The sequence below is a fragment of the Schistocerca americana genome, chromosome 4, assembly GCF_021461395.2.
Source record: "Schistocerca americana isolate TAMUIC-IGC-003095 chromosome 4, iqSchAmer2.1, whole genome shotgun sequence".
NCBI lineage: Eukaryota > Metazoa > Arthropoda > Insecta > Orthoptera > Acrididae > Schistocerca > Schistocerca americana.
This window is the reverse complement of record NC_060122.1, coordinates 28,454,846-28,480,828: the sequence shown is the minus strand read 5'-3', so window position 1 is coordinate 28,480,828 and position 25,983 is coordinate 28,454,846.

The following is a 25,983-nucleotide window of genomic DNA, read 5'->3' as shown; positions in this document are numbered from 1 at the left end:
CACCATGCCGACTACTCTCCGGGAGAGTAATGCTTCTAGTTATCTGTGCTTTGATTCGTTCCTGGGATTCTAGTAATAGATACCGATGGACATGGGAAGGTTTACTGTAACTTGTGGACCTTCATCTTGACGATGAAACACAGAAATTGCGTCGGAATTGAATACAACAAGCACCATGCTGACTTCTCTCCGGGAGAGTAATGATTCTAACTATCTGTGCTTTGATTCGATCCTGGGATTCCAGTAATAGATTCCGATGGACATGTGGAAAGTTTACTGTAACCTGTGGACCTTCAACGTGACGATGAACCACAGAAATTGCGTCGGAATTGAATACAACAGGCACCATGCCGACTTCTCTCCGGGAGAGTAATGCTTCTAATTATCTGTGCTTTGATTCGTTCCTGGGATTCCAGTAATAGATTCCGATGGACATGGGAAAGTTTACTGTAACCTGTGGACCTTCATCTTGACGGTGAAACACAGAAATTGCGTCGGAATTGAATACAACAGGCACAATGCCGACTTCTCTCCGGGAGAGTAATGCTTCTAATTATCTGTGCTTTGATTCGTTCCTGGGATTCCAGTAATAGATTCCGATGGACATGGGAAGGTTTACTGTAACCTGTGGACCTTCATCTTGACGATGAAACACAGAAATTGCGTCGGAATTGAATACAACAGGCACCATGCTGACTTCTGTCCGGGAGAGTACTGCTTCTAACTATCTGTGCTTTGATTCGTTCCTGGGATTCCAGTAATAGATTCCGATGGACATGGGAAAGGTTATTGTAACCTGTGGACCTTCAACGTGACGATGAAGCACAGCAATTGCGTCGGAATTGAATGCAACAGGCACCATGCCGACTTCTCCCCGGGAGAGTAATTCTCCTAATTATCTGTGCTTTGATTCGTTCCTTGGATTCCAGTAATAGATTCCGATGGACATGCGAAAGTTTACGGTAACCTGTGGACCTTCATCTTAACGATGAAACACAGAAATTGCGTCGGAATTGAACACAACAGGCACCATGCTGACTTCTCTCCGGGAGAGTAATACTTCTAACTGTCTCTGCTTTGATTCTTTCCTGGGATGCCAGTAATAGATTCCGATGGACATGGGAAGGTTTACTGTACCCTGTGGACCTTCAACGTGACGATGAAACACAGAAATTGCGTCGGAATTGAAAACAACAGGCACCATGCTGACTTCTTTCCGGGAGAGTAATGCTTCTAACTATCTGTGCTTTGATTCGTTCCTGGGATTTCAGTAATAGATTCCGATGGACATGGGAAGGTTTACTGTAACCTGTGGACCTTCATCTTGACGGTGAAACACAGAAATGGCGTCGGAATTGAATACAACAGGCACCATGCTGACATCTCTCCGGGAGAGTAATGCTTCTAACTATCTGTGCTTTGATTCTTTCCTGGGATTCCAGTAATAGATTCCGATGGACATGGGAAGGTTTACTGTAACCTGTGGAGCTACATCTTGACGATGAAGCACAGAAATTGCGTCGGAATTGAATACAACAGGCACCATGCTGACTTCTCTCCGGGAGAGTAATGCTTCTAACTATCTGTGCTTTGATTCGTTCCTGGGATTTCAGTAATAGATTCCGATGGACATGGGAAGGTTTACTGTAACCTGTGGGCCTTCATCTTGACGATGAAACATAGAAATTGCGTCGGAATTGAATACAACAGGCACCATGCCGACTTCCCTCCGGGAGAGTAATGCTTCTAACTGTCTCTGCTTTGATTCTTTCCTGGGATGCCAGTAATAGATTCCGATGGACATGGGCAGGTTTACTGTAACGTGTGGACCTTCATCTTGACGATGAAGCACAGAAATTGCGTCGGAATTGAATACAACAGGCACCATGCTGACTTCTCTCCGGGAGAGTAATTCTTCTAACTATCTGTGCTTTGATTCGTTCCTGGGATTCCAGTAACAGATTCCGATGGAGATGGGCAGGTTTACTGTATCCTGTCGACCTTCAACGTGACGATGAAACACAGAAATTGCGTCGGAATTGAATACAACAGGCACCATGCCGACTTCTCTCCGGGAGAGTAATGCTTCTAACTGTCTCTGCTTTGATTCTTTCCTGGGATGCCAGTAATAGATTCCGATGGACATGGGAAGGTCTACTGTAACCTGAAGACCTTCATCTTGGCGATGAAGCACAGAAATTGCGTCGGAATTGAATACAACAGGCACCATGCTGACTTCTCTCCGGGAGAGTAATGCTTCTAACTAACTGTGCTTTGATTCTTTCCTGGGATGCCAGTAATAGATTCCGATGGACATGGGAAGGTTTATAGTAACCTGTGGACCTTCATCTTGACGATGAAGCACAGAAATTGCGTCGGAATTGAATGCAACAGGCACCATGCTGACTTCTCTCCGGGAGAGTAATGCTTCTAACTATCTGTGCTTTGATTCGTTCCTGGGATTCCAGTAATAGATTCCGATGGACATGGGAAAGGTTATTGTAGCCTGTGGACCATCATCTTAACGATGAAGCACAGCAATTGCGTCGGAATTGAATACAACAGGCACCATGCCGACTTCTCTCCGGGAGAGTAATTCTTCTAATTATCTGTGCTTTGATTCGTTCCTGGGATTCCAGTAATAGATTCCGATGGACATGGGAAAGTTTACGGTAACCTGTGGACCTTCATCTTGACGATGAACCACAGAAATTGCGTCGGAATTGAACACAACAGGCACCATGCTGACTTCTCTCCGGGAGAGTAATTCTTCTAACTGTCTCTGCTTTGATTCTCTCCTGGGATGCCAGTAATAGATTCCGATGGACATGGGAAGGTTTACTGTACCCTGTGGAGCTTCAACGTGACGATGAAGCACAGAAATTGCGTCGGAATTGAATACAACAGGCACCATGCCGACTTCTCTCCGGGAGAGTAATTCTTCTAATTATCTGTGTTTTGATTCGTTCCTGGGATCCCAGTAATAGATTCCAATGGACATGGGGAGGTTTACTGTAACCTGTGGACCTTCAACGTGACGATGAAACACAGAAATTGCGTCGGAATTGAAAACAACAGGCACCATGCCGACTTCTCTCCGGGAGAGTAATGCTTCTAACTGTCTCTGTTTGATTCTTTCCTGGGATGAAAGTAATAGATTCCGATGGTCATGGGAAGGTTTACTGTAACCTGTGGACCTTCATCTTGACGATGAAACACAGAAATTGCGTCGGAATTGAATACAACAGGCACCATGCTGACATCTCTCCGGGAGAGTAATGCTTCTAAGTATCTGTGCTTTGATTCTTTCCTGGGATGCCAGTAATAGATTCCGATGGACATGGGAAGGTTTACTGTAACCTGTGGACCTACATCTTCACGATGAAGCACAGATATTACGTCGGAGTTGAATACAACAGGCACCATGCTGATTTCTCTCCGGGAGAGTAATGCTTCTAACTATCTGTGCTTTGATTCGTTCCTGGGATTCCAGTAATAGATTCCGATGGACATGGGAAGGTTTACTGTAACCTGTGGACCTTCATCTTGACGATGAAACATAGAAATTGCGTCGGAATTGAATACAACAGGCACCATGCTGACTTCTCTCCGGGAGTGTAATGCTTCTAACTATCTGTGCTTTGATTCGTTCCTGGGATTCCAGTAATAGATTCCGATGGACATGGGCAGGTTTACTGTAACCTGTGGACCTTCAACGTGACGATGAAACACAGAAATTGCGTCGGAATTGAATACAACAGGCACCATGCCGACTTCTCTCCGGGAGAGTAATGCTTCTAACTGTCTCTGCTTTGATTCTTTCCTGGGATGCCAGTAATAGATTCCGATGGACATGGGAAGGTCTACTGTCACCTGTGGACCTTCATCTTGACGATGAAGCACAGAAATTGCGTCGGAATTGAATACAGCAGGCACCATGCTGACGTCTCTCCGGGAGAGTAATGCTTCTAACTAACTGTGCTTTGAATCTTTCCTGGGATGCCAGTAATAGACTCCGATGGACATGGGAAGGTTTACAGTAACCTGTGGACCTTCATCTTGACGATGAAGCACAGAAATTGCGTCGGAATTGAATACAACAGGCACCATGCTGACTTCTCTCCGGGAGAGTAATGCTTCTAACTATCTGTGCTTTGATTCGTTCCTGGGATTCCAGTAATAGATTCCGATGTAAATGGGAAGGTTTACTGTAACCTGTGGACCTTCATCTTGACGATGAAACACTGAAATTGCGTCGGAATTGAATACAACAGGCAACATGCTGACTTCTCTCCGGGAGAGTAATGCTTCTAACTATCTGTGTTTTGATTCGTTCCTGGGATTCCAGTAATAGATTCCGATGGACATGGCTAGGTTTACTGTAACCTGTGGACCTTCAACGTGACGATGAAACACAGAATTTGCGTCGGAATTGAATACAACAGGCACCATGCCGACTTCTCTCCGGGAGAGTAATGCTTCTAACTGTCTCTGCTTTGTTTCTTTCCTGGGATGCCAGTAATAGTTTCCGATGGACATGGGAAGGTTTACTGTAACCTGTGGACCTTCATCTAGACGATGAAGCACAGATATTGCGTCGGAATTGAATACAACAGGCACCATGCTGACTTCTCTCCGGGAGACTAATGCTTCTAACTATCTGTGCTTTGATTCGTTCCTGGGATTCCAGTAATAGATTCCGATGGACATGGGCAGGTTTACTGTAACCTGTGGACCTTCAACGTGACGATGAAACACAGAAATTGCGTCGGAATTGTATAAAACAGGCACCATGCCGACTTCTCTCCGGGAGAGTAATGCTTCTAACTATCTGTGCTTTGATTCGATCCTGGGATTCCAGTAATAGATTCCGATGGACATGTGGAAAGTTTACTGTAACCTGTGGACCTTCAACGTGACGATGAACCACAGAAATTGCGTCGGAATTGAATACAACAGGCACCATGCCGACTTCTCTCCGGGAGAGTAATGCTTCTAATTATCTGTGCTTTGATTCGTTCCTGGGATTCCAGTAATAGATTCCGATGGACATGGGAAAGTTTACTGTAACCTGTGGACCTTCATCTTGACGGTGAAACACAGAAATTGCGTCGGAATTGAATACAACAGGCACAATGCCGACTTCTCTCCGGGAGAGTAATGCTTCTAATTATCTGTGCTTTGATTCGTTCCTGGGATTCCAGTAATAGATTCCGATGGACATGGGAAGGTTTACTGTAACCTGTGGACCTTCATCTTGACGATGAAACACAGAAATTGCGTCGGAATTGAATACAACAGGCACCATGCTGACTTCTGTCCGGGAGAGTACTGCTTCTAACTATCTGTGCTTTGATTCGTTCCTGGGATTCCAGTAATAGATTCCGATGGACATGGGAAAGGTTATTGTAACCTGTGGACCTTCAACGTGACGATGAAGCACAGCAATTGCGTCGGAATTGAATGCAACAGGCACCATGCCGACTTCTCCCCGGGAGAGTAATTCTCCTAATTATCTGTGCTTTGATTCGTTCCTTGGATTCCAGTAATAGATTCCGATGGACATGCGAAAGTTTACGGTAACCTGTGGACCTTCATCTTAACGATGAAACACAGAAATTGCGTCGGAATTGAACACAACAGGCACCATGCTGACTTCTCTCCGGGAGAGTAATACTTCTAACTGTCTCTGCTTTGATTCTTTCCTGGGATGCCAGTAATAGATTCCGATGGACATGGGAAGGTTTACTGTACCCTGTGGACCTTCAACGTGACGATGAAGCACAGAAATTGCGTCGGAATTGAATACAACAGGCACCATTCCGACTTCTCTCCGGGAGTGTATTTCTTCTAATTATCTGTGTTTTGATTCGTTCCTGGGATTCCAGTAATAGATTCCAATGGACATGGGGAGGTTTACTGTAACCTGTGGACCTTCAACGTGACGATGAAACACAGAAATTGCGTCGGAATTGAATACAACAAGCACCATGCCGACCTCTCTCCGGGAGAGTAATGCTTCTAACTTTCTCTGTTTGATTCTTTCCTGGGATGAACGTAATAGATTCCGATGGACATAGGAAGGTTTACTGTAACCTGTGGACCTTCAACGTGACGATGAACCACAGAAATTGCGTCGGAATTGAATACAACAGGCACCATGCCGACTTCTCTCCGGGAGAGTAATGCTTCTAATTATCTGTGCTTTGATTCGTTCCTGGGATTCCAGTAATAGATTCCGATGGACATGGGAAAGTTTACTGTAACCTGTGGACCTTCATCTTGACGATGAAACACAGAAATTGCGTCGGAATTGAATACAACAGGCACAATGCCGACTTCTCTTCGGGAGAGTAATGCTTCTAATTATCTGTGCTTTGATTCGTTCCTGGGATTTCAGTAATAGATTCCGATGGACATGGGATGGTTTACTGTAACCTGTGGACCTTCATCTTGACGATGAAACACAGAAATTGCGTCGGAATTGAATACAACAGGCACCATGCTGACTTCTCTCCGGGAGAGTACTGCTTCTAACTATCTGTGCTTTGATTCGTTCCTGGGATTCCAGTAATAGATTCAGATGGACATGGGAAAGGTTATTGTAACCTTTGGACCTTCAACGTGACGATGAAGCACAGCAATTGCGTCGGAATTGAATACAACAGGCACCATGCTGACTTCTCTCCGGGAGAGTAATACTTCTAACTGTCTCTGCTTTGATTCTTTCCTGGGATGCCAGTAATAGATTCCGATGGACATGGGAAGGTTTACTGTACCCTGTGGACCTTCAACGTGACGATGAAGCACAGAAATTGCGTCGGAATTGAATACAACAGGCACCATGCCGACTTCTCTCCGGGAGAGTAATTCTTCTAATTATCTGTGTTTTGATTCGTTCCTGGGATTCCTGTAATAGATTCCAATGGACATGGGGAGGTTTACTGTAACCTGTGGACCTTCAACGTGACGATGAAACACAGAAATTGCGTCGGAATTGAATACAACAGGCACCATGCCGACTTCTCTCCGGGAGAGTAATGCTTCTAACTGTCTCTGTTTGATTCTTTGCTGGGATGAACGTAATAGATTCCGATGGACATGATAAGGTTTACTGTAACCTGTGGACCTTCATCTTGACGATGAAACACAGAAATTGCGTCGGAATTGAATACAACAGGCACCATGCTGACATCTCTCCGGGAGAGTAATGCTTCTAACTATCTGTGCTTTGATTCTTTCCTGGGATTCCAGTAATAGATTCCGATGGACATGGGAAGGTTTACTGTAACCTGTGGAGCTACATCTTGACGATGAAGCACAGAAATTGCGTCGGAATTGAATACAACAGGCACCATGCTGACTTCTCTCCGGGAGAGTAATGCTTCTAACTATCTGTGCTTTGATTCGTTCCTGGGATTTCAGTAATAGATTCCGATGGACATGGGAAGGTTTACTGTAACCTGTGGGCCTTCATCTTGACGATGAAACATAGAAATTGCGTCGGAATTGAATACAACAGGCACCATGCCGACTTCCCTCCGGGAGAGTAATGCTTCTAACTGTCTCTGCTTTGATTCTTTCCTGGGATGCCAGTAATAGATTCCGATGGACATGGGCAGGTTTACTGTAACGTGTGGACCTTCATCTTGACGATGAAGCACAGAAATTGCGGCGGAATTGAATACAACAGGCACCATGCTGACTTCTCTCCGGGAGAGTAATTCTTCTAACTATCTGTGCTTTGATTCGTTCCTGGGATTCCAGTAACAGATTCCGATGGAGATGGGCAGGTTTACTGTAACCTGTCGACCTTCAACGTGACGATGAAACACAGAAATTGCGTCGGAATTGAATACAACAGGCACCATGCCGACTTCTCTCCGGGAGAGTAATGCTTCTAACTGTCTCTGCTTTGATTCGTTCCTGGGATTCCAGTAATAGATTCCGATGGACATGGGAAAGTTTACGGTAACCTGTGGACCTTCATCTTGACGATGAACCACAGAAATTGCGTCGGAATTGAACACAACAGGCACCATGCTGACTTCTCTCCGGGAGAGTAATACTTCTAACTGTCTCTGCTTTGATTCTTTCCTGGGATGCCAGTAATAGATTCCGATGGACATGGGAAGGTTTACTGTAACCTGTGGACCTTCATCTTGACGATGAAACACAGAAATTGCGTCGGAATTGAATACAACAGGCACCATGCTGACATCTCTCCGGGAGAGTAATGCTTCTAAGTATCTGTGCTTTGATTCTTTCCTGGGATGCCAGTAATAGATTCCGATGGACATGGGAAGGTTTACTGTAACCTGTGGACCTACATCTTCACGATGAAGCACAGATATTACGTCGGAGTTGAATACAACAGGCACCATGCTGATTTCTCTCCGGGAGAGTAATGCTTCTAACTATCTGTGCTTTGATTCGTTCCTGGGATTCCAGTAATAGATTCCGATGGACATGGGAAGGTTTACTGTAACCTGTGGACCTTCATCTTGACGATGAAACATAGAAATTGCGTCGGAATTGAATACAACAGGCACCATGCTGACTTCTCTCCGGGAGTGTAATGCTTCTAACTATCTGTGCTTTGATTCGTTCCTGGGATTCCAGTAATAGATTCCGATGGACATGGGCAGGTTTACTGTAACCTGTGGACCTTCAACGTGACGATGAAACACAGAAATTGCGTCGGAATTGAATACAACAGGCACCATGCCGACTTCTCTCCGGGAGAGTAATGCTTCTAACTGTCTCTGCTTTGATTCTTTCCTGGGATGCCAGTAATAGATTCCGATGGACATGGGAAGGTCTACTGTCACCTGTGGACCTTCATCTTGACGATGAAGCACAGAAATTGCGTCGGAATTGAATACAGCAGGCACCATGCTGACGTCTCTCCGGGAGAGTAATGCTTCTAACTAACTGTGCTTTGAATCTTTCCTGGGATGCCAGTAATAGATTCCGATGGACATGGGAAGGTTTACAGTAACCTGTGGACATTCATCTTGACGATGAAGCACAGAAATTGCGTCGGAATTGAATACAACAGGCACCATGCTGACTTCTCTCCGGGAGAGTAATGCTTCTAACTATCTGTGCTTTGATTCATTCCTGGGATTCCAGTAATAGATTCCGATGTAAATGGGAAGGTTTACTGTAACCTGTGGACCTTCATCTTGACGATGAAACACTGAAATTGCGTCGGAATTGAATACAACAGGCAACATGCTGACTTCTCTCCGGGAGAGTAATGCTTCTAACTATCTGTGTTTTGATTCGTTCCTGGGATTCCAGTAATAGATTCCGATGGACATGGCTAGGTTTACTGTAACCTGTGGACCTTCAACGTGACGATGAAACACAGAATTTGTGTCGGAATTGAATACAACAGGCACCATGCCGACTTCTCTCCGGGAGAGTAATGCTTCTAACTGTCTCTGCTTTGTTTCTTTCCTGGGATGCCAGTAATAGATTCCGATGGACATGGGAAGGTTTACTGTAACCTGTGGACCTTCATCTTGACGATGAAGCACAGATATTGCGTCGGAATTGAATACAACAGGCACCATGCTGACTTCTCTCCGGGAGAGTAATGCTTCTAACTATCTGTGCTTTGATTCGTTCCTGGGATTCCAGTAATAGATTCCGATGGACATGGGCAGGTTTACTGTAACCTGTGGACCTTCAACGTGACGATGAAACACAGAAATTGCGTCGGAATTGAATACAACAGGCACCATGACGACTTCTCTCCGGGAGAGTAATGCTTCCAACTGTCTCTGCTTTGATTCTTTCCTGGGATGCCAGTAATAGATTACGATGGACATGGGAAGGTCTACTGTAACCTGTGGACCTTCATCTTGACGATGAAGCACAGAAATTGCGTCGGAATTGAATACAACAGGCACCATGCTGACTTCTCTCCGGGAAAGTAATGCTTCTAACTAACTGTGCTTTGAATCTTTCCTGGGATGCCAGTAATAGATTCCGATGGACATGGGAAGGTTTACAGTAACCTGCGGACCTTCATCCTGACGATGAAGCACAGAAATTGCGTCGGAATTGAATACAACAGGCACCATGCTGACTTCTCTCCGGGAGAGTAATGCTTCTAACTATCTGTGCTTTGATTCGTTCCTGGGATTCCAGTAATAGATTCCGATGGACATGGGAAGGTTTATTGTAACCTGTGGACCTTCATCTTGACGATGAAACACAGAAATTGCGTCGGAATTGAATACAACAGGCAACATGCTGACTTCTCTCCGGGAGAGTAATGCTTCTAACTATCTGTGCTTTGATTCGTTCCTGGGATTCCAGTAATAGATTCCGATGGACATGGCTAGGTCTACTGTAACCTGTGGACCTTCAACGTGACGATGAAACACAGAATTTGCGTCGGAAATGAATACAACAGGCACCATGCCGACTTCTCTCCGGGAGAGTAATGCTTCTAACTGTCTCTGCTTTGATTCTTTCCTGGGATTCCAGTAATAGATTCCGATGGACATGGTAAGGTTTACTATAACCTGTGGAAATTCATCTTGACGATGAAGCACAGACATTGCGTCGGAATTGAATACAACAGGCACCATGCTGACTTCTCTCCGGGAGAGTAATGCTTCTAACTATCTGTGCTTTAATTCGTTCCTGGGATTCCAGTAATAGATTCCGATGGACATGGGAAGGTTTACTGTAACCTGTGGACCTTCAACGTCACGATGAAACACAGATATTGCGTCGGAATTGAATACAACAGGCAACATGCTGACTTCTCTCCGGGAGAGTAATGCTTCTAACTGTCTCTGCTTTGATTCTTTCCTGGGATGCCAGTAATAGATTCCGATGGACATGGGAAGGTTTACTGTAACCTGTGGAACTTCATCTTGACGATGAAATACTGAAATTGCGTCGGAATTGAATACAACAGGCACCATGCTGACTTCTCTCCGGGAGAGTAATGCTTCTAACTATCTGTGATTTGATTCGTTCCTGGGAAGCCAGTAATGGATTCCGATGGACATGGGAAGGTTTACTGTAACCTGTGGACCTTCATCTTGACGATGAAGCACAGAAATTGCGTCGGAATTGAATACAACAGGTACCATGCTGACTTCTCTCTGGGAGAGTAATGCTTCTAACTATCTGCGCTTTGATTCGTTCCTGGGATGCCAGTAATATATTCCGATGGCCATGGGAAGGTTTACTGTCACCTGTGGACCTTCATCTTGACGACGAAACACAGAAATTGCGTCGGAATTGAATACAACAGGCACCATGCTGACTTCTCTCCGGGAGAGTAATGCTTCTAACTATCTGTGCTTCGATTCTTTCCTGGGATTCCAGTAATAGATTCCGATGGACATGGGAAGGTTAACTGTAACCTGTGGACCTTCATCTTGACGATGAAACACAGAAATTGCTTCGGAATTGAATACGACAGGCACCATGCTGACTTCTCTCCGGGAGAGTAATGCTTCTAACTATCTGTGCTTTGATTCGTTCCTGGGATGCCAGTAATATATTCCGATGGACATGGGAAGGTTTACTGTAACCTGTGGACCTTCATCTTGACGATGAAACACAGAAATTGCGTCGGAATTGAATACAACAGGCACCATGCTGACTTCTCTCCGGGAGAGTAATGCTTCTAACTGTCTCTGCTTTTATTCTTTCCTGGGATGCCAATAATAGATTCCGATGGACATGGAAGGTTTACTGTAACCTGTGGACCTTCATCTTGACGATGAAACACAGAAATTGCGTCGGAATTGAATACAACAGGCACCATGCTGACTTCTCTCCGGGAGAGTAATGCTTCTAACTATCTGTGCTTTGATTCTTTCCTGGGATGCCAGTAATATATTCCGATGGACATGGAAAGGTTTACTGTAACCTGTGGACCTTCATCTTGACGATGTAACACTGAAATTGCGTCGGAATTGAATACAATAGGCACCATGCTGACTTCTCCTCATGAGTGTAATGCTTCTAACTATCTGTGCTTTGATTCTTTCCTGGGATGCCAGAAATATATATATTCCGATGGACATGGAAAGGTTTACTGTAACCTGTGGACCTTCATCTTGACGATGAAACACTGAAATTCCGTCGGAATTGAATACAATAGGCACCATGCTGACTTCTCTCCGGGAGTGTAATGCTTCTAACTATCTGTGCTTTGATTCGTTCCTGAGATGCCAGTAATATATTCCAATGGACATGGGAAGGTTTACTGTAACCTGTGGACCTTCAACGTGACGATGAAACACAGAAATTGCGTCGGAATTGAACTCAACAGGCACCATGCCGACTTCTCTCCGGGAGAGTAATGCTTCTAACTGTCTCTGTTTAATTCTTTCCTGGGATGAAAGTAATAGATTCCGATGGACATGGGAAGGTTTACTGTAACCTGTGGACCTTCATCTTGACGATGAAACACAGAAATTGCGTCGGAATTGAATACAACAGGCACCATGCTGACATCTCTCCGGGAGAGTAATTCTTCTAAGTATCTGTGCTTTGATTCTTTCCTGGGATGCCAGTAATAGATTCCGATGGACATGGGAAGGTTTACTGTAACCTGTGGACCTACATCTTCACGATGAAGCACAGATATTACGTCGGAGTTGAATACAACAGGCACCATGCTGACTTCTCTCCGGGAGAGTAATGCTTCTAAATATCTGTGCTTTGATTCGTTCCTGGGATTCCAGTAATAGATTCCGATGGACATGGGAAGGTTTACTGTAACCTGTGGACCTTCATCTTGACGATGAAACATAGAAATTACGTCGGAATTGAATACAACAGGCACCATGCTGACTTCTCTCCGGGAGTGTAATGCTTCTAACTATCTGTGCTTTGATTCGTTCCTGGGATTCCAGTAATAGATTCCGATGGACATGGGCAGGTTAACTGTAACCTGTGGACCTTCAACGTGACGATGAAACACAGAAATTGCGTCGGAATTGAATACAACAGGCACCATGCCGACTTCTCTCCGGGAGAGTAATGCTTCTAACTGTCTCTGCTCTGATTTTTTCCTGGGATGCCAGTATTAGATTCCGATGGACATGGGAAGGTCTACTGTAACCTGTGGACCTTCATCTTGACGATGAAGCACAGAAATTGCGTCGGAATTGAATACAGCAGGCACCATGCTGACGTGTCTCCGGGAGAGTAATGCTTCTAACTAACTGTGCTTTGAATCTTTCCTGGGATGCCAGTAATAGATTCCGATGGACATGGGAAGGTTTACAGTAACCTGTGGACCTTCATCTTGACGATGAAGCACAGAAATTGCGTCGGAATTGAATACAACAGGCACCATGCTGACTTCTCTCCGGGAGAGTAATGCTTCTAACTATCTGTGCTTTGATTCGTTCCTGGGATTCCAGTAATAGATTCCGATGCACATGGGAAGGTTTACTGTAACCTGTGGACCTTCATCTTGACGATGAAACACTGAAATTGCGTCGGAATTGAATACAACAGGCAACATGCTGACTTCTCTCCGGGAGAGTAATGCTTCTAACTATCTGTGCTTTGATTCGTTCCTGGGATTCCAGTAATAGATTCCGATGGACATGGCTAGGTTTACTGTAACCTGTGGACCTTCAACGTGACGATGAAACACAGAATTTGCGTCGGAATTGAATACAACAGGCACCATGCCGACTTCTCTCCGGGAGAGTAATGCTTCTAACTGTCTCTGCTTTGTTTCTTTCCTGGGATGCCAGTAATAGATTCCGATGGACATGGGAAGGTTTCCTGTAACCTGTGGACCTTCATCTTGACGATGAACCACAGATATTGCGTCGGAATTGAATACAACAGGCACCATGCTGACTTCTCTCCGGGAGAGTAATGCTTCTAACTATCTGTGCTTTGATTCGTTCCTGGGATTCCAGTAATAGATTCCGATGGACATGGGCAGGTTCACTATAACCTGTGGACCTTCAACGTGACGATGAAACACAGAAATTGCGTCGGAATTGAATACAACAGGCACCATGCCGACTTCTCTCCGGGAGAGTAATGCTTCTAACTGTCTCTGCTTTGATTCTTTCCTGGGATGCCAGTAATAGATTACGATGGACATGGGAAGGTCTACTTAAACCTGTGGACCTTCATCTTGACGATGAAGCACAGAAATTGCGTCGGAATTGAATACAACAGGCACCATGCTGACTTCTCTCCGGGAGAGTAATGCTTCTAACTAACTGTGCTTTGAATCTTTCCTGGGATGCCAGTAATAGATTCCGATGGACATGGGAAGGTTTACAGTAACCTGCGGACCTTCATCTTGACGATGAAGCACAGAAATCGCGTCGGAATTGAATACAACAGGCACCATGCTGACTTCTCTCCGGGAGAGTAATGCTTCTAACTATCTGTGCTTTGATTCCTTCCTGGGATTCCAGTAATAGATTCCGATGGACATGGGAAGGTTTATTGTAACCTGTGGACCTTCATCTTGACGATGAAACACAGAAATTGCGTCGGAATTGAATACAACAGGCAACATGCTGACTTCTCTCCGGGAGAGTAATGCTTCTAACTATCTGTGCTTTGATTCTTTCCTGGGATGCCAGTAATATATTCCGATGGACATGGAAAGGTTTACTGTAACCTGTGGACCTTCATCTTGACGATGAAACACTGAAATTGCGTCGGAATTGAATACAATAGGCACCATGCTGACTTCTCTCCGGGAGTGTAATGCTTCTAACTATCTGTGCTTTGATTCGTTCCTGAGATGCCAGTAATATATTCCAATGGACATGGGAAGGTTTACTGTAACCTGTGGACCATCATCTTGACGATGAAACACAGAAATTGCGTCGGAATTAAATACAACAGGTACCATGCTGACTTCTCTCCGGGAGAGTAATGCTTCTAACTATCTGCGCTTTGATTCTTTCCTGGGATGCCAGTAATAGATTCCGATGGACATGGGAAGGTTTACTGTACCCTGTGGACCTTCAACGTGACGATGAAGCACAGAAATTGCGTCGGAATTGAATACAACAGGCACCATGCCGACTTCTCTCCGGGAGAGTAATTCTTCTAATTATCTGTGTTTTGATTCGTTCCTGGGATCCCAGTAATAGATTCCAATGGACATGGGGAGGTTTACTGTAACCTGTGGACCTTCAACGTGACGATGAAACACAGAAATTGCGTCGGAATTGAAAACAACAGGCACCATGCCGACTTCTCTCCGGGAGAGTAATGCTTCTAACTGTCTCTGTTTGATTCTTTCCTGGGATGAAAGTAATAGATTCCGATGGACATGGGAAGGTTTACTGTAACCTGTGGACCTTCATCTTGACGATGAAACACAGAAATTGCGTCGGAATTGAATACAACAGGCACCATGCTGACATCTCTCCGGGAGAGTAATGCTTCTAAGTATCTGTGCTTTGATTCTTTCCTGGGATGCCAGTAATAGATTCCGATGGACATGGGAAGGTTTACTGTAACCTGTGGACCTACATCTTCACGATGAAGCACAGATATTACGTCGGAGTTGAATACAACAGGCACCATGCAGATTTCTCTCCGGGAGAGTAATGCTTCTAAATATCTGTGCTTTGATTCGTTCCTGGGATTCCAGTAATAGATTCCGATGGACATGGGAAGGTTTACTGTAACCTGTGGACCTTCATCTTGACGATGAAACATAGAAATTGCGTCGGAATTGAATACAACAGGCACCATGCTGACTTCTCTCCGGGAGTGTAATGCTTCTAACTATCTGTGCTTTGATTCGTTCCTGGGATTCCAGTAATAGATTCCGATGGACATGGGCAGGTTTACTGTAACCTGTGGACCTTCAACGTGACGATGAAACACAGAAATTGCGTAGGAATTGAATACAACAGGCACCATGCCGACTTCTCTCCGGGAGAGTAATGCTTCTAACTGTCTCTGCTCTGATTTTTTCCTGGGATGCCAGTATTAGATTCCGATGGACATGGGAAGGTCTACTGTAACCTGTGGACCTTCATCTTGACGATGAAGCACAGAAATTGCGTCGGAATTGAATACAGCAGGCACCATGCTGACGTGTCTCCGGGAGAGTAATGCTTCTAACTAACTGTGCTTTGAATCTTTCCTGGGATGCCAGTAATAGATTCCGATGGACATGGGAAGGTTTACAGTAACCTGTGGACCTTCATCTTGACGATGAAGCACAGAAATTGCGTCGGAATTGAATACAACAGGCACCATGCTGACTTCTCTCCGGGAGAGTAATGCTTCTAACTATCTGTGCTTTGATTCGTTCCTGGGATTCCAGTAATAGATTCCGATGCACATGGGAAGGTTTACTGTAACCTTTGGACCTTCATCTTGACGATGAAACACTGAAATTGCGTCGGAATTGAATACAACAGGCAACATGCTGACTTCTCTCCGGGAGAGTAATGCTTCTAACTATCTGTGCTTTGATTCGTTCCTGGGATTCCAGTAATAGATTCCGATGGACATGGCTAGGTTTACTGTAACCTGTGGACCTTCAACGTGACGATGAAACACAGAATTTGCGTCGGAATTGAATACAACAGGCACCATGCCGACTTCTCTCCGGGAGAGTAATGCTTCTAACTGTCTCTGCTTTGTTTCTTTCCTGGGATGCCAGTAATAGATTCCGATGGACATGGGAAGGTTTCCTGTAACCTGTGGACCTTCATCTTGACGATGAAGCACAGATATTGCGTCGGAATTGAATACAACAGGCACCATGCTGACTTCTCTCCGGGAGAGTAATGCTTCTAACTATCTGTGCTTTGATTCGTTCCTGGGATTCCAGTAATAGATTCCGATGGACATGGGCAGGTTCACTATAACCTGTGGACCTTCAACGTGACGATGAAACACAGAAATTGCGTCGAAATTGAATACAACAGGCACCATGCTGACTTCTCTCCGGGAGAGTAATGCTTCTAACTGTCTCTGCTTTGATTCTTTCCTGGGATGCCAGTAATAGATTACGATGGACATGGGAAGGTCTACTTAAACCTGTGGACCTTCATCTTGACGATGAAGCACAGAAATTGCGTCTGAATTGAATACAACAGGCACCATGCTGACTTCTCTCCGGGAGAGTAATGCTTCTAACTAACTGTGCTTTGAATCTTTCCTGGGATGCCAGTAATAGATTCCGATGGACATGGGAAGGTTTACAGTAACCTGCGGACCTTCATCTTGACGATGAAGCACAGAAATCGCGTCGGAATTGAATACAACAGGCACCATGCTGACTTCTCTCCGGGAGAGTAATGCTTCTAACTATCTGTGCTTTGATTCCTTCCTGGGATTCCAGTAATAGATTCCGATGGACATGGGAAGGTTTATTGTAACCTGTGGACCTTCATCTTGACGATGAAACACAGAAATTGCGTCGGAATTGAATACAACAGGCAACATGCTGACTTCTCTCCGGGAGAGTAATGCTTCTAACTATCTGTGCTTTGATTCGTTCCTGGGATTCCAGTAATAGATTCCGATGGACATGGCTAGGTTTACTGTAACCTGTGGACCTTCAACGTGACGATGAAACACAGAATTTGCGTCGGAAATGAATACAACAAGCACCATGCCGACTTCTCTTCGGGAGAGTAATGCTTCTAACTGTCTCTGCTTTGATTCTTTCCTGGGATTCCAGTAATAGATTCCGATGGACATGGTAAGGTTTACTATAACCTGTGGAAATTCATCTTGACGATGAAGCACAGACATTGCGTCGGAATTGAATACAACAGGCACCATGCTGACTTCTCTCCGGGAGAGTAATGCTTCTAACTATCTGTGCTTTAATTCGTTCCTGGGATTCCAGTAATAGATTTCGATGGACATGGGAAGGTTTACTGTAACCTGTGGACCTTCAACGTCACGATGAAACACAGAAATTGCGTCGGAATTGAATACAACAGGCAACATGCTGACTTCTCTCCGGGAGAGTAATGCTTCTAACTGTCTCTGCTTTGATTCTTTCCTGGGATGCCAGTAATATATTCCGATGGACATGGAAAGGTTTACTGTAACCTGTGGACCTTCATCTTGACGATGAAACACTGAAATTGCGTCGGAATTGAATACAATAGGCACCATGCTGACTTCTCACCGGGAGTGTAATGCTTCTAACTATCTGTGCTTTGATTCGTTCCTGAGATGACAGTAATATATTCCAATGGACATGGGAAGGTTTACTGTAACCTGTGGACCATCATCTTGACGATGAAACACAGAAATTGCGTCGGAATTGAATACAACAGGCACCATGCTGACTTCTCTCCGGGAGAGTAATGCTTCTAACTATCTGTGCTTTGATTCTTTCCTGGGATGCCAGTAATATATTCCGATGGACATGGGAAGGTTTACTGTAACCTGTTGACCTTCATCTTGACGATGAAACACAGAAATTGCGTCGGAATTGAATACAACAGACACCATGCCGACTTCTCTCCGGGAGAGTAATGCTTCTAACTATCTGTGGTTTGATTCGTTCCTGGGATTCCAGTAATAGATTCCGATGGACATGGGAAGGTTTGCTGTAACCTGTGGACCTTCATCTTGACGATGAAACACAGAAATTGCGTCGGAATTGAATACAACAAGCACAATGCTTACTTCTCTCCGGGAGAGTAATGCTTCTAACTATCTGTGCTTTGATTCGTTCCTGGGAAGCCAGTAATGGATTCCGATGGACATGGGAAGGTTTACTGTAACCTGTGGACCTTCTTCTTGACGATGAAACACTGAAATTGCGTCGGAATTGAATACAACAGGCACCATGCTGACTTCTCTCCGGTAGAGTAATGCTTCTAACTATCTGTGATTTGATTCGTTCCTGGGAAGCCAGTAATGGATTCCGATGGACATGGGAAGGTTTACTGTAACCTGTGGACCTTCATCTTGACGATGTAGCACAGAAATTGCGTCGGAATTGAATACAACAGGTACCATGCTGACTTCTCTCCGGGAGAGTAATGCTTCTAACTATCTGCGCTTTGATTCGTTCCTGGGATGCCAGTAATATATTCCGATGGCAATGGGAAGGTTTACTGTCACCTGTGGACCTTCATCTTGACGACGAAACACAGAAATTGCGTCGGAATTGAAGACAACAGGCACCATGCTGACTTCTCTCCGGGAGAGTAATGCTTCTAACTATCTGTGCTTCGATTCTTTCCTGGGATTCCAGCAATAGATTCCGATGGACATGGGAAGGTTTACTGTAACCTGTGGACCTTCATCTTGACGATGAAACACAGAAATTGCGTCGGAATAGAATACGACAGGCACCATGCTGACTTCTCTCCGGGAGAGTAATGCTTCTAACTATCTGTGCTTTGATTCTTTCCTGGGATGCCAGTAATATATTCCGATGGACATGGGAAGGTTTACTGTAACCTGTGGACCTTCATCTTGACGATGAAACACAGAAATAGCGTCGGAATTGAATACAACAGGCAGTATGCTGACTTCTCTCCGGGAGAGTAATGCTTCTGACTGTCTCTGCTTTGATTCTTTCCTGGGATGCCAATAATAGATTCCGATGGACATGGAAGGTTTACTGTAACCTGTGGACCTTCATCTTGACGATGAAACACAGAAATTGCGTCGGAATTGAATACAACAGGCACCATGCTGACTTCTCTCCGGGAGAGTATTGCTACTAACTATCTGTGCTTTGATTCTTTCCTGGGATGCCAGTAATATATTCCGATGGACATGGAAAGGTTTACTGTAACCTGTGGACCTTCATCTTGACGATGAAACACTGAAATTGCGTCGGAATTGAATACAATAGGCACCATGCTGACTTCTCTCCGGGAGTGTAATGCTTCTAACTATCTGTGCTTTGATTCGTTCCTGAGATGCCAGTAATATATTCCGATGGACATGGGAAGGTTTACTGTAACCTGTGGACCTTCATCTTGACGATGAAACACAGAAATTGCGTCGGAATTGAATACAACCGGCACCATGCTGACTTTTCTCCGGGAGAGTAATGCTTCTAACTATCTGTGCTTTGATTCTTTCCTGGGATGCCAGTAATATATTCCGATGGACATGGGAAGGTTTACTGTAACTTGTGGACCTTCAACGTGACGATGAAACACAGAAATTGCGTCGGAATTGAATACAACAAGCACCATGCTTACTTCTCTTCGGGAGAGTAATGCTTCTAACTATCTGTGCTTTGATTCGTTCCTGGGATTCCAGTAATAGATTCCGATGGACATGGGAAGGTTTACTGTAACCTGTGGACCTTCAACGTGACGATGAAGCACAGAAATTGCGTCGGAATTCAATACAACAGGCACTGTGCTGACTTCTCTCCGGGAGAGTAATGCTTCCAACTATCTGTGCTTTGATTCGTTCCTGGGATTCCAGTAATAGATTCCGATGGACATGGGAAGGTTTACTGTAACCTGAGGACCATCAACGTGACGATGAAACACAGAAATTGCGTCGGAATTGAATACAAAAGGCACCATGCCCACTTCTCTCCGGGAGAGTAATGCTTCTAACTATCTGTGCTTTGATTCTTTCCTGGGATGCCAGTAATATATTCCGATGGACATGGGAAGGTTTACTGTAACCTGTGGACCTTCATCTTGACGATGAAACACAGAAATTGCGTCCGAATAGAATACAATAGGCACCATGCTGACTTCTCTCCGGGAGAGTTATGCTTCTAACTATCTGTGCTTTGATTCGTTCCTGGGATTCCAGTAATAGATTCCGATGGACATGGGAAGGTTTACTGTAACCTGTAGACCCTCATCTTGACGATGAAACACAGAAATTGCGTCGGAATTGAATACAACAGGCACCATGCTGACTTCTCTCCGGGAGAGTAATGCTTCTAACTATCTGTGCTTTGATTCGTTCCTGGGATTCCAGAAATACATTCCGATGGACATGGGAAGGTTTACTGTAACCTGTGGACCTTCATCTTGACGATGAAACACAGAAATTGCGTCGGAATTGAATACAACAGGCACCATGCTGACTTCTCTCCGGGAGAGTAATGCTTCTAACTATCTGTGCTTTGATTCGTTCCTGGGATGCCAGTAACATATTCCGATGGACATGGGAAGGTTTACTGTAACCTGTGGACCTTCGTCTTGACGATGAAACACAGAAATTGCGTCGGAATTGAATACAACAGGCACCATGCTGACTTCTCTCCTTGAGAGTAATGCTTCTAACTGTCTCTGCCTTGATTCTTTCCTGGGATGCCAGTAATAGATTCCGATGGACATGGGAAGGTTTACTGTAACCTGTGGACCTTCATCTTGACGATGAAACACAGATATTGCGTCGGAATTGAATAATCCAGGCACCATGCTGACTTTTTTCCGGGAGAGTAATGCTTCTAACTATCTGTGCTTTGATTCTTTCCTGGAATGCCAGTAATATATTCCGATGGACATGGGAAGGTTTACTGTAACCTGTGGACCTTCATCCTGACGATGAAACACAGAAATTGCGTCGGAATTGAATACAACAGGCACCATGCTGACTTCTCTCCGGGAGAGTAATGCTTCTAACTATCTGTGCTTTGATTCGTTCCTGGGATTCCAGTAATAGATTCCGATGGACATGGGAAGGTTTACTGTAACCTGTGGACATTCAACGTGACGATGAAGCACAGAAATTGCGTCGGATTTGAATACAACAGGCACCATGCCGGCTTCTCTCCGGGAGAGTAATGCTTCTAACTATCTGTCCTTTGATTCGTTCCTGGGATTCCAGTAATAGATTCCGATGGACATGCGAAGGTTTACTGTAACCTTTGGACTTTCATCTTGACGATGAAGCACAGAAATTGCGTCGGATATGAATACAACAGGCACCATGCCGACTTCTCTCCGGGAGAGTAATGCTTCTATCTATCTGTGCTTTGATTCGTTCCTGGGATTCCAGTAATAGATTCCGATGGACATGGGAAGGTTTACTGTAACCTGTGGACCTTCATCTTGACGATGAAACACAGAAATTGCGTCGGAATTGAATACAACAGGCACCATGCTGACTTCTCTCCTTGAGAGTAATGCTTCTAACTGTCTCTGCCTTGATTCTTTCCTGGGATGCCAGTAATAGATTCCGATGGACATGGGAAGGTTTACTGTAACCTGTGGACCTTCATCTTGACGATGAAACACAGAAATTGCGTCGGAATAGAATACGACAGGCACCATGCTGACTTCTCTCCGGGAGAGTAATGCTTCTAACTATCTGTGCTTTGATTCTTTCCTGGGATGCCAGTAATATATTCCGATGGACATGGGAAGGTTTACTGTAACCTGTGGACCTTCATCTTGACGATGAAACACAGAAATAGCGTCGGAATTGAATACAACAGGCACCATGCTGACTTCTCTCCGGGAGAGTAATGCTTGTGACTGTCTCTGCTTTGATTCTTCCCTGGGATGCCAATAATAGATTCCGATGGACATGGAAGGTTTACTGTAACCTGTGGACCTTCATCTTGACGATGAAACACAGAAATTGCGTCGGAATTGAATACAACAGGCACCATGCTGACTTCTCTCCGGGAGAGTATTGCTACTAACTATCTGTGCTTTGATTCTTTCCTGGGATGCCAGTAATAGATTCCGATGGACATGGCTAGGTTTACTGTAACCTGTGGACCTTCAACGTGACGATGAAACACAGAATTTGCGTCGGAATTGAATACAACAGGCACCATGCCGACTTCTCTCCGGGAGAGTAATGCTTCTAACTGTCTCTGCTTTGTTTGTTTCCTGGGATGCCAGTAATAGATTCCGATGGACATGGGAAGGTTTCCTGTAACCTGTGGACCTTCATCTTGACGATGAAGCACAGATATTGCGTCGGAATTGAATACAACAGGCACCATGCTGACTTCTCTCCGGGAGAGTAATGCTTCTAACTATCTGTGCTTTGATTCGTTCCTGGGATTCCAGTAATAGATTCCGATGGACATGGGCAGGTTCACTATAACCTGTGGACCTTCAACGTGACGATGAAACACAGAAATTGCGTCGGAATTGAATACAACAGGCACCATGCCGACTTCTCTCCGGGAGAGTAATGCTTCTAACTGTCTCTGCTTTGATTCTTTCCTGGGATGCCAGTAATAGATTACGATGGACATGGGAAGGTCTACTTAAACCTGTGGACCTTCATCTTGACGATGAAGCACAGAAATTGCGTCGGAATTGAATACAACAGGCACCATGCTGACTTCTCTCCGGGAGAGTAATGCTTCTAACTAACTGTGCTTTGAATCTTTCCTGGGATGCCAGTAATAGATTCCGATGGACATGGGAAGGTTTACAGTAACCTGCGGACCTTCATCTTGACGATGAAGCACAGAAATCGCGTCGGAATTGAATACAACAGGCACCATGCTGACTTCTCTCCGGGAGAGTAATGCTTCTAACTATCTGTGCTTTGATTCCTTCCTGGGATTCCAGTAATAGATTCCGATGGACATGGGAATGTTTATTGTAACCTGTGGACCTTCATCTTGACGATGAAACACAGAAATTGCGTCGGAATTGAATACAACAGGCAACATGCTGACTTCTCTCCGGGAGAGTAATGCTTCTAACTATCTGTGCTTTGATTCGTTCCTGGGATTCCAGTAATGGATTCCGATGGACATGGCTAGGTTTACTGTAACCTGTGGACCTTCAACGTGACGATGAAACACAGAATTTGCGTCGGAAATGAATACAACAAGCACCATGCCGACTTCTCTTCGGGAGAGTAATGCTTCTAACTGTCTCTGCTTTGATTCTTTCCTGGGATTCCAGTAATAGATTCCGATGGACATGGTAAGGTTTACTATAACCTGTGGAAATTCATCTTGACGATGAAGCACAGACATTGCGTCGGAATTGAATACAACAGGCACCATGCTGACTTCTCTCCGGGAGAGTAATGCTTTCAACTATCTGTGCTTTAATTCGTTCCTGGGATTCCAGTAATAGATTTCGATGGACATGGGAAGGTTTACTGTAACCTGTGGACCTTCAACGTCACGATGAAACACAGAAATTGCGTCGGAATTGAATACAACAGGCAACATGCTGACTTCTCTCCGGGAGAGTAATGCTTCTAACTGTCTCTGCTTTGATTCTTTCCTGGGATGCCAGTAATAGATTCCGATGGACATGGGAAGGTTTTCTGTAACCTGTGGACCTTCATCTTGACGATGAAACACTGAAATTGTGTCGGAATTGAATACAACAGGCACCATGCTGACTTCTCTCCGGGAGAGTAATGCTTCTAACTATCTGTGATTTGATTCGTTCCTGGGAAGCCAGTAATGGATTCCGATGGACATGGGAAGGTTTACTGTAACCTGTGGACCTTCATCTTCACGATGAAGCACAGAAATTGCGTCGGAATTGAATACAACAGGTACCATGCTGACTTCTCTCCGGGAGAGTAATGCTTCTAACTATCTGCGCTTTGATTCGTTCCTGGGATGCCAGTAATATATTCCGATGGCCATGGGAAGGTTTACTGTCACCTGTGGACCATCATCTTGACGACGAAACACAGAAATTGCGTCGGAATTGAATACAACAGGCACCATGCTGACTTCTCTCCGGGAGAGTAATGCTTCTAACTATCTGTGCTTCGATTCTCTCCTGGGATTCCAGTAATAGATTCCGATGGACATGGGAAGGTTAACTGTAACCTGTGGACCTTCATCTTGACGATGATACACAGAAATTGCTTCGGAATTGAATACGACAGGCACCATGCTGACTTCTCTCCGGGAGAGTAATGCTTCTAACTATCTGTGCTTTGATTCGTTCCTGGGATGCCAGTAATATATTCCGATGGACATGGGAAGGTTTACTGTAACCTGTGGACCTTCATCTTGACGATGAAACACAGAAATTGCGTCGGAATTGAATACAACAGGCACCATGCTGACTTCTCTCCGGGAGAGTAATGCTTCTAACTGTCTCTGCTTTTATTCTTTCCTGGGATGCCAATAATAGATTCCGATGGACATGGAAGGTTTACTGTAACCTGTGGACCTTCATCTTGACGATGAAACACAGAGATTGCGTCGGAATTGAATACAACAGGCACCATGCTGACTTCTCTCCGGGAGAGTAATGTTTCTAACTATCTGTGCTTTGATTCTTTCCTGGGATGCCAGTAATATATTCCGATGGACATGGAAAGGTTTACTGTAACCTGTGGACCTTCATCTTGACGATGAAACACTGAAATTGCGTCGGAATTGAATACAATAGGCACCATGCTGACTTCTCACCGGGAGTGTAATGCTTCTAACTATCTGTGCTTTGATTCGTTCCTGAGATGACAGTAATATATTCCAATGGACATGGGAAGGTTTACTGTAACCTGTGGACCATCATCTTGACGATAAAACACAGAAATTGCGTCGGAATTGAATACAACAGGCACCATGCTGACTTCTCTCCGGGAGAGTAATGCTTCTAACTATCTGTGCTTTGATTCTTTCCTGGGATGCCAGTAATATATTCCGATGGACATGGGAAGGTTTACTGTAACCTGTTGACCTTCATCTTGACGATGAAACACAGAAATTGCGTCGGAATTGAATACAACAGACACCATGCCGACTTCTCTCCGGGAGAGTAATGCTTCTAACTATCTGTGCTTTGATTCGTTCCTGGGATTCCAGTAATAGATTCCGATGGACATGGGAAGGTTTGCTGTAACCTGTGGACCTTCATCTTGACGATGAAACACAGAAATTGCGTCGGAATTGAATACAACAAGCACAATGCTTACTTCTCTCCGGGAGAGTAATGCTTCTAACTATCTGTGCTTTGATTCGTTCCTGGGAAGCCAGTAATGGATTCCGATGGACATGGGAAGGTTTACTGTAACCTGTGGACCTTCTTCTTGACGATGAAACACTGAAATTGCGTCGGAATTGAATAC